The sequence below is a fragment of the Microcebus murinus genome, chromosome 30 (assembly GCF_040939455.1).
Source record: "Microcebus murinus isolate Inina chromosome 30, M.murinus_Inina_mat1.0, whole genome shotgun sequence".
NCBI lineage: Eukaryota > Metazoa > Chordata > Mammalia > Primates > Cheirogaleidae > Microcebus > Microcebus murinus.
The window spans coordinates 8,470,773-8,481,582 of NC_134133.1; the positions used below are offsets into that span (position 1 = coordinate 8,470,773).

At 47.4% G+C, this 10,810-nt stretch overlaps 1 long non-coding RNA gene across 1 annotated transcript; it reads right to left on the reverse strand.

Moving 5' to 3' along the window:
• Positions 1-6,268: 6,268 nt before the first annotated feature.
• LOC105856207 (uncharacterized) lies at positions 6,269-8,239 on the reverse strand. The gene is made up of 2 exons (XR_001147015.2): positions 8,033-8,239; positions 6,269-7,074 (listed from the first exon to the last, which is right to left on the reverse strand). It is a non-coding gene; the product is annotated as an uncharacterized LOC105856207 (long non-coding RNA).
• Positions 8,240-10,810: the final 2,571 nt, after the last annotated feature.

Consider the following 10,810-nt stretch of genomic DNA (forward strand, 5'->3'; position numbering starts at 1 on the left):
AACAGCTTGGTACTGGCACAAGAGCAGGGACATTGACCAGTGGAACAGAACAGAGAACCCCAGATATAAAACCATCCTCGTATAGCCAACTAATCTTCAACAAAGCAGACAAAAACATACACTGGAGAAAAGAATTGTTATTCAAAAATGACACTTCTTAATGACAGTTCCTGCAAAACCACATTACTGACACTCACGTGAGACTGCCATCAGTACGTCTAGGCAGAGGTACGAGTACGGGGCTCTGAATGTCAAATACAAGTTCCTCCTCTGAGCTGTCATGTCACGTAACACACACACACACACACACACACATACACACATGAGTGCCTGGAAAACCAAAGTATAGTCGGTTTTTAAATGCTTCTGTTAGGTAGTCATGGCCTTTGGGAAAATTATATTATTTTTTTTTATAATTGCAGCAGAATACAACTCTAGAGGAGAAATAGCTCAAGTGCAATCAATCATTGCTTCCATTATATATATATATATATATATATATATATATATATATATATATGTATATATAAATTATTTTTTGAGACAGAGTCTCACTGTGTTGCTTAGGCTAGAGTGCCGTGGCGTCAGCCTAGCTCACAGCAGCCTCAAACTCCTGGGCTCAAGCGATCCTCCTGCCTCAGCCTCCCGAGTAGCTGGGATTATAGGCATGCACCACCATGCCTAGATAATTTTTTTTCTCTCTACATATATATATTTTTTAGTTGGCCAATTAATTTCTTTCTATTTATAGTAGAGATAGGGTCTCGCTCTTATTCAGGCTGGTCTCGAACTCCTGACCTCAAGCAATCCTCCTGCCTCAGCCTCCCAGAGTGCTAGGATGACAGACGTGAGCCACCATGCCCGGGGCTCATTATAATATTTTTAAAAGTCAGAAAATATTCATGGCTGCACTTAAATGAGGTAGGTTTTTCCAATAACAGTATAACTCTTAATCTAAAATGTAACTGCTTATTCCTTATAAGATTTGCCTCTATGTCCACTCTCCAAGAAAGAGTTGAAAGTGAGCACTTAAGGAGAAAACCATGTTTTTGACCATCCTACTGTATCTTTTACCACTGTCCCCAGGTCTGAGTGAGAGCTTGGCATTCTCTTCCTCCCCAGTCAGAAGCTCAGCACGCCGTGGCTGTCCAGCTTGTTGGAAGAGCAGAGAGAGACGCCCTTTCCATTTGCCCGAATCTGCCACTTTGAGTTTGTCATTCTGATGGCTGGTATTTTTATAGGAAATCTACAGAGAGACGTAAAAAGTCACGTAGGAATCTCATTTCCTCAGCAGGAGACCCTGCAGCGTTGCTCATTGCCAGTGTTGTCCTAATGCCGCCAAAGGCTGCCCTTGTCCTACGCTCTCTGAGGGTCGCAGCCTAAGCCCCTGTCCTGCGTGTCGGAACACGATCCGCGTCTTCCATGCATTCCCCTCCACTGCATTTCCGGAGACCCCTGGGCTAGTTTACACGTCCCACAAGTCCGTCTCTGCTGTCACTCGTCACTGTAAGCAGTGGGTCACTGGCTGGGCCTCCTTGCCCGTCACCTCTTGCTGTGTGTGACCGCATCTTCCTGTCCCTAAGGCTCTTCCCGAAGGCCATGTCGCCCCTGGGGTCATCGGTCCCCTGCTTAATTTTCCAAAGGCCCTGTCAACGCTAGACTGTCATTTCTCACAAACTTTGTTTTTTTTTTTTTTTTGGATGGCTTAGGGAAAACATGAATGCATGACAATTCTGAACAGGTTAAGCAGAATGTTTTTGGCTGCGCACTATAGAAATCCTGATTCAAAAAGCTCAAGCAGTTAGAAGCTCACAGGTCGGATGGTTCCTCTTTCGAGATAAGGAATGGTCCCCCCATCCACATAAATGTCATCCTCAAGACTATAGTATCATTCTTCCTTTCTACTCTTCCATCTCCCTGGATTGGCTTCTGGCTCAAAGCTAGCACCCTTCGTGGTCACAAAATTCAATATAGTAGCATGGTCAGCCCATCCAGACCTGGAGAAGGAAGGTTCCAGTTTCCTCCAGTGTGTGTCGTTTGATGGACAAGGAACTGCTTCACAGACTCAGTTTCCCCACTTAGCTACTAGTTTTCCCCATTACCTAGTTTTCCCACTACTTAGTTTTCCCACTACTTAGTTTTCCCCTAGTTAGTTTTCCTACTATGTAGTCTTTCCCCTTCTTAGTTTTCCCCACTGAGCACATCAGTGGCCAGAATTGTGCCACCTACCCATTCCTATCAATGCCTTAGACAACGTGGCCAAGGGTGGGATTAGTTCCCAAGAAGAAGTTGAACGCATGGATAATGGTAGCTACCTTGGTAAAATTGGACGTCTTTTAGCACTGTCAGAAGGGGGAATAGACAGCAGCCCAACAACCAACAGTGTCTGCTACGAACACAGGGAAGTGAGCCTCCAAGCTGGATTTTACATATCATGTCACTGCTCTCAGCCCTTAATGGGATGAGACGTTCCCTACCGGTCATTTTCTTCTCCGCCTCCTTCACCTCTGGGGCCCTGTGGCAGGGGCCGGCCTGCCCCCAGGGGTGGGGGTGCCCTGCAGTCCTTCCTTCTTGGAGCCTGTGTTTGTGCCCCAGGCTGACTAACAGCGGGACGTGTGTTTCCTTTGTGGGAAGCGCCACCCAGACTCCTGCCACAGGGTGATGTCCCCTGCTCCCTGGGTACCACTCTGCCCCTGTGGGGAATCCCTGCAGTCAGATACTTCTCTATAAATCCAGGTTGTTTTAAATAATTTTGCTATTTTTAATAGCAAATAATGTTGCTATTAAATAATGTTGCTTATCAGACATCAAAACTCCATGCTGGGTGATTTCAAGCCTCATGCAGTTCACATTGCTGTTCAGCAAACAACAATCTCTTTAGCATTATAGCACTCTGGGAGGCCAAGGCAGGCGGATTGCTCGAGGTCAGGAGTTTGAAGCCAGCCCTAGCAAGAGCGAGACCCTGTCTGTACTATAAATAGAAACAAATTAATTGGCCAACTAATATATATATAGAAAAAATCAGTCGGGCAAGGTGGTGCATGCCTGTAGTCCCAGCTACTCGGGAGGCTGAGGCAGGAGGATCACTTGCGCCCAGGAGTTGGAGGCTGCTGTGAGCGAGGCTGACGCCATGGCACTCACTCTAGCCTGGGCAACAAAGTGAGACTCTGTCTCCAATAAATAAATAAATAAAATAGGACTTGGTGTTTACGATTTCATGAAAAGCCAAAGACATGCCACTCATCGAGTTCCTTTATCACCTGAGCAGAGATTAGGCCTGTGAGCCACTATCAGTGTACTTACCAGGAATCTCCATCTGATAGACCCATGTGTGTTTGCATGCCCATCCTTTCGGTTTTCTTTCTGTTTCTCTGTATTAAAGTACAGAATCTCTGCAACTTGGCATCCATACAATTCTCGAACTAAAAGCATTTTCACCAACAGAGGAGTTATTTCTGATCCTAAGGGCATGGTGCTTGGGAGAACCTCTGATATCTTAAGAAATAATGTGACCCATAGCTGACATACGGATGCCATATTAATCGATATGACTGGGACCCATGAATGTGTAAGTTCACATGACTGTGACCCACGGATGACATAGGAACCCATATGACTATGACCCATGGATGACATAGGAACCCATATGACTCTGACCCATGGATGACATATGAACCCATATGACTATGACCTATGGATGACATAGGAACCCATATGACTGTGACCCATGGATGACATATGAACCCACATGACTATGACCCATTGATGACATATGAACCGACATGACTGTGACCCATGGATGACATATGAACCCATATGACTATGACCCATGGATGACATATGAACCCACATGACTGTGACCCATGGATGACATATGAACCCATATGACTATGACCCATTGATGACATATGAACCCATATGACTATGACCCATGGATGACATATGAACCCATATGACTGTGACCCATGGATGACATATGAACCCACATGACTATGACCTATGGATGACATATGAACCCATATGACTATGACCCATTGATGACATATGAACCCATATGACTGTGACCCATGGATGACATATGAATCCATATGACTGTGACCCATGGATGACATATGAACCCATATGACTATGACCCATGGATGACATATGAACCCATATGACTATGACCCATGATGACATATGAACCCATATGACTGTGACCCATGATGACATATGAACCCATATGACTGTGACCCATGATGACATATGAACCCATATGACTGTGACCCATGGATGACATATGAACCCATATGACTATGACCCATGATGACATATGAACCCATATGACTGTGACCCATGATGACATATGAACCCATATGACTGTGACCCATGGATGACATATGAACCCATATGACTATGACCCATTGATGACATATGAATTCATATGACTATGACCCATGGATGACATATGAACCCATATGACTGTGACCCATGGATGACATATGAACCCATATGACTGTGACCCATGGATGACATATGAACCCATATGACTGTGACCCATGGATGACATATGAACCCATATGACTGTGACCCATGAATGACATACAAATCCACATTAAAAGCCATATTTCCACAATAGAATAATTCCAAAACCGGTCCCCATCTCTTGCAAAACCATTGGTTGGTCCCCAAAAATTTTAAGTGGGGTCATGAGTACTGTCTCTGGAATACATTTTTTTTTAATTACAAAAAATAAAAGACAAATTTTATTTACCTAAAAGTTGAAAGCAAGCAAAGCCACCTGGCTGCTCCTAATATCACAAAAATATAAGCAGCTATTTTAAAGGCTTCCCTGTCACTGCACAGGAGGGATTGCAAATCGCAGGGCATTTTCCTTGTTCCCTAAACAAAGATGATAGACCCCCTGGGAAGAGCCCTGGTTTCTGACAAGGGTCTTCACGACTCCGGCGAGGATGCCCTGGCCACACCCCTCCCACGTACCCAGGTGGGGATGAGAAGGCCACTGGGACCATGTCCCCCTGCCCCCTGGGAGGCAGAAACTTAACAGTCAACAGTGAAGGGTAGTCAAGGGGGGACAGCTGACACTTCCAGCGGTTGTCTCTGAGGTCAAAGGGAATGCAGATTGCTCTTCCCTGGGCCTCGGTGACAATGACAGAAGAAAGGAAACATCCTAAATCAGGTGTCCTCAAACTACAGCCCACAGGCCACACGCAGCCTGCCGAGGACATTTATCTGGCCTGCCAGGTGTTTTTGCCGCCACTGCTTGTCCTGCTTAGCAGCCGACTCATCCTGGGCCCACAGTGCGCACTCTCCAACGGTCTGAGGGACAGTGGACTGGCCTCCTGTTTACAAAGTCTGAGGACCCCTGTTCTAAATCATTGTCTGAGTTGTTGCTCCCTGGGAGCAAGTCCGACTTGGTTGTCGGTGTTGGAGCATGGCATCCTCCTCCTCACGACTTGGAACAGATGCGAAGGAATAAACCAGATGCACCTCTGTCAGGCCCAGCTGCGGGACGGGGGATGGACGCACAGAAAGACACAAAAAACACACAGGCACAAAAGACGGTGCAAGGCTGCAGCGCTCAAAGCACCGGTCGTTTTATTTTTATACTGTTCAATTTGGCAAGTGTCCCGCAGCTATTTTTCTCAGCTACTTTTTGATATGTGGCTTCCCATGGGTCAATAGCTCCTGTCCCTCTAGATGTAGCACCAGAGATGCCCTTTGACTCCTGATACCATTTGTGCGTATCCAGACGCCTGGCTTGCTTGCATAGCACGAGAGAGGAAGATGTTTGCATCCTGTGTTTCAATGTCTCCTGCCGCGTGTGGATAACAAGATGCCTCGGCTTGCATGCAAAGAGACAGCTCGTGAGAAGGGGGGACGCACACATCGCCGTCCTTTAACGTCTGGTCCTGTGTGCAGGACAGCAGACAACCTTGGCACGCATGCAAACCACAGGTCCTTGGCCTTTTGTCTGGAGGAACCGTTCTCTCTGCTGGTCAACAGGTCACGTCCTGCTAATTGTGGGAGCAAGCAACGGGCTCCCGTTCTGCTGACTTTGGGTCTCGGCCAATCTGACCCAGGGACGTCCCCTACACAACTCCTGTGTCTATAGGAGGCTGAAAAGATGCACCCGGGATGGACCACGCCCATGAGGGCTTCCTTCCAATGAAAGAGACCAGAGTCAAAGAAAAAAAGGAAAGCACTTCCCAAAATAGGAGATGCTTCTGGAATCTCTCGGATTTTCTGGTTGGTTTTGCTTCTAAAACAGCCGCCTGTCTTGTGGGGGTTGGAGAATGATTGAGGGTGCTGACTAGCAGCCGATGAACTGAAAGAGAGTGCCGGAAAGAATGGAGCCGGAGCCCAGAGAAGAGCTTTCCTCTGCAAAGGGGAGAACGGCAGGGAGTGAGGTCTGCCTGTTCCAGCATGGGCGGAAGTGGAGCTCTTTTCTGAAAAACAAACACCCGAGCAAGCAGTCCGGTGAATTCTCCCTGACCTTCCTCCCTCCTTCTCAGCCCAAATGATATATGCTGCAGTCTGACGGAATAGGTAGGGAGCAGCTGGCGCCTTCTAGATTCTTGGACCAGCAACATCAGCATCACCTGGGAACTTGGAAATGCAAATTATGGGGGCCCCACTCACCCCAGACCTCCTGAATCTGACCCTCTGAGAGTGAGGCTCAGCAGGCAGCTCCGGGGCTCCCGAAAACACAGCAAAGCTTGAGAACCACCACGCTGGTCTAACTGCAGATCAGTTCCAAACCTTCTGAACTTCTCACCCAGGGGCCTTGGCATTTCATGAGTACAGCATGAGCCCTTTGCATTCCTGTGTGGAACAAAATTGTTTCATGGCCAGAAAAGATGTGGGGTGGCTGGACTTGAGTGCTTTGAACTTTTTTTTTCAGGCATCTGGGGTTAGCATGACATGGAAGAGTATGTATGCAACATACAACTTTTGAGGAAAGCGATCAACATTCAGGTGAATCTTTTTTTTGCGGCGAGGAGGAGAGCTTATGCCCTTCACATTTCCCCTGCAGAACAGTCTGGCCGGTCTTCCTCCCCAGAACTGCATATGCTGAAGGAAGAAGAGAGAATTAGATTCTTTAAAGAGCAGATCTATTCACCGTAGAAACGTGCTGCTTGGAAGCTGAGAGCCTCCTACGACTCTCTTTCCTCTGAATCTGCGTGAGAACAGAGCAAAGTTTTGCTGTCTCAGGAGACGCAAGTAGGGAAACCATATAGTTTGTCTTCCAAACTGGGGCACATGTGAAAGTGAAAGGAGAATGCTATTAATAATTTCCCCGGGACAGCAGGTATAAATTGAACCCAGCCATAGACGGGTAGTTCTCAACTGGGGATTTTTTTTTATTTCACCCCATGGGGACAGTGTCTGGAGGTATTTATGCTTGTCACAACTGGGATGGACGCATGTGCTACTAGCATGAAGTGTGCACACGCCAGTCATGTTTGCTCAACACGCTGCAATGCACAGCGCTGCAGTTGTCTGGCTCAAAATGTCACTAGTGCCGAGGTTAGAAACCCTTGGCTAAAGGTGAGGTGTTAGAAGGGCTGGAATGCTAGAATAGCCCATTTATATTAACTGGCTAGTGAGCAGGGGAGTGTTTTGTCAGAAGGAGCTTTGTTTCCTGCTTTGTCTTTGCTACCCAGCTCGAGGTCAGGCCAGTGTTAAATGATGAATAAATACATTGTCCATCCATCTATCTGTCCGTCCGTCCGTCCGTCCATCCATCCATCCATCCATCCATCCATCCAGAAAATGTTAGCTGAATACCCACCGCGTGCCGGGCGAAGTGCTAGCCGTTGAAGGTGGGGGTGGGCCCTGAGAGAGATATGTGGGCACAGTTTGGAAGGACGGATCGGAAGCGGCCGTTATTAGAGATCAGGAAACTGCAGGTGAGCACTGCAGTGGCCCAGCAGAACAGCAGGGAGCTTGAACAGGTGCAAACTCAAGGTGAACGGAAAAGGAGGGAAGAGATCTGATCTAGCTCTATGGGATCTGACAGTTGGCTCACCTCGGGGTACAAAGGGGATGAACGGTGGCCAGGGCTGCTTCTGCCTTTTGCATCTGGGTAACCGAGAGAGAGAGAGGGGCCGGGAGTGTCCAAACAAGATCTCCTTTCGTGGGAAAACTGACGCATTCAGCTTTGCACGTGCTGAGTCTGACGTGCCGGCCATGCAGGGCGGAGCCACCAACTGCCGCCCGGAACTGTGGGCCTGGGCCAGCCGGAGCCCGGGAAGGACAGGCCTGGAGGAGCCTCGTGAAGGACCCACTTCCACGTCTGGTCTGTGCTGAGGCTGCAACGGTGTCACGTTGTCATCGTAACAGCTGCAGGATTTGGGGGCGCTTGGCTGAGTCTCGAATCTGCCGTCTTCTTGAGAAAGCTTTAGAGACCCACCCAGAAGCCGGCAGGGCCTGGTTTTGATTTTTAACACATAGGCACGACACTTTAACAGGAAGGCAACAGAGATGAGTCGTTTGCACCCCGCAGCGTCTCCCTTCCTTATTAGCATGGCTCTCTTGCTTTCACGAAGTCACACTCTACAAAGGCACGCGGGGGCAAGGCGGGCTTCCTGAGCTGGGACCGAGGTGGCGGTCTCCACTGCCGGGGGAGCCAGCTCCAGCGGGAGCGGGAACAGATCTTGTCCCTAGGAGACAACTTTGCTGTTTTATTTACTATGTTTTCACTTTCTTGGCTATAAATGACTTGCAGCCATTGCCCTCACTAAGGCTGGACCGAGCAAAACAAGGGTTTTGTTGTTGTTGTTTTTCTGAGACAGCCTCTCACTCTAGCCAGGCTAGAGTAAGTGCCGTGGTGTCAGCCTAGCTCACAGCAACCTCCAACTCCTGGGCTCAAGCGATCCTCCTGCCTCAGCCTCCTGAGTAGCTGGGACTACAGGCATGCACCACCATCCTCGGCTAATTCTCTCTCTCTCTCTCTCTCTCTCTCTCTCTCTCTCTCTATATATATATATATATATATATATATATATATATTAGTTGACCAATTAATTTTCTTTCTATTTTTAGTAGAGACAGGGTCTTGCTCTTGCTCAGGCTGGTTTCTAACTCCTGACCTCGAGCGATCCTCCCACCTTGGCCTCCCAGAGTGCTAGGATGACAGGCGTGAGCCACCGTGCCCAGCCAAAAAACAAGGTGTAAAAGAGATTAAAATATGAGACTCTCTGAGTGTCTTTAGTCACGGGCCTAACTTGGAGTGTTGATTAATTTCTTTAAGCCCCAATTTTCTCACTGTAAAATGGGAATGGGAATCCTCACCTTCCCAACGTGAAGTGAAGGTTAGAGGAGGTCGTGCGTGGATACGTTGGTCACTGAGGGTACCTGGGGACCCTCAGGGTCACTCCTCAGCTGTATGACCTTGAGCAAATTCTCTGAGCTCTGTATACCTCAGTTTCCCCAACGATACAATGGAGGTGGTAATAATTGCCAGTGGAGGATCACTGTTAATATAGGTGATGATAAATATAGTCATCACTCAATAAATAGTAACTAAAAATGGGCAGCTATGGTTATGATTAATTTTACTGCAGAGGAAGACTTCAAGTCATCCAGATTTGGGGGATTATGGAGTAGAATATTAGTAATAAAAACTCTCTAGAGACCAGGCATGGTGGCTCATGCCTGCAATCCTAGCACTCCGGGAGGCCGAGGTGGGAGGATTGCTCAAGGTCAGGAGTTGGAGACCAGCCTGAGCAAGAGCAAGACCCCGTCTCTACTATAAATTAATTGGCCAACTAAAAATACATAGAAAAAAATGAGCCGGACATGGTGGTGCATGCCTGTAGTCCCAGTTACTCGGGAGGCTGAGGCAGGAGGATCGCTTGAGCCCAGGAGTTGGAGGTTGCTGTGAGCGAGGCTGACACCACGGCACTCTAGCCTGGGCGACAGAGTGAGACTGTGTCTCAAAAAAATAAATACATATAAAACTCCCTAGATTTATCATAGGCAGACTTTCATCTGGTAACTTTACATAGAAAGGTGAAAATAGGAAAGATATACTTTAAGGAAGGGTGGAATAATGACTAGTATATGAAAATAAAGGCATTCAGTATCAAACACAGTTTGGCGAAGGGCATTTTTTCTTCTGTAATGCGATGTCTCAGTTGGGAAATTTATCATCCAGGGAATATACGGAGGTCGTAGTTACTGAATTTGGGCAGGACAGAGAGAATCATCTGGGAGGTTCTTAGGCACTCTTGGTTCTTGGCTCGTCTGGTAGGAGGAGGTAAAGAAGTTGAGCTTGTTTGGTTTGACGTATCTCTTATTTCTAATCTTGGAATCAAAGTCCATTCCAAAAGAGGACCCGTGCTTTTATTGTGCAGTGAACTGATTGGAAAGGCAGTGGGTTCTGTTTTTTCTGTCTGCCACAATAACCCTTTCTGATAATAGTACCCCATTTGCACTGGGTAACCAATTCTCCCACATTCGATAGGGTTGGGTGGTCTACCGGCCACAGTACATGCTCTTTCTTAAGCCACAGGATGAAGATGTGGCCAGGCCCCGTCTAATCAACCTACTCTGTCCCTTGGCCACAGCAATTGATCTAAGCAGGGGTCCCCAAACTTTTAAACAGGGGGCCAGTTCACTGTCCCTCAGACCATTGGAGGGCCGGACTATAGTTAAAAAAAAAAAAAAAAAAAAAACTATGAACACATTCCTATGCACACTGCACATACCTTATTTTGAAGTAAAAAAACAAACAGGCAAAAACACCCGCATGTGGCCCGTGGGCCATAGTTTGAGGACGCCTGATTTAAGGAGTGATCCGAAG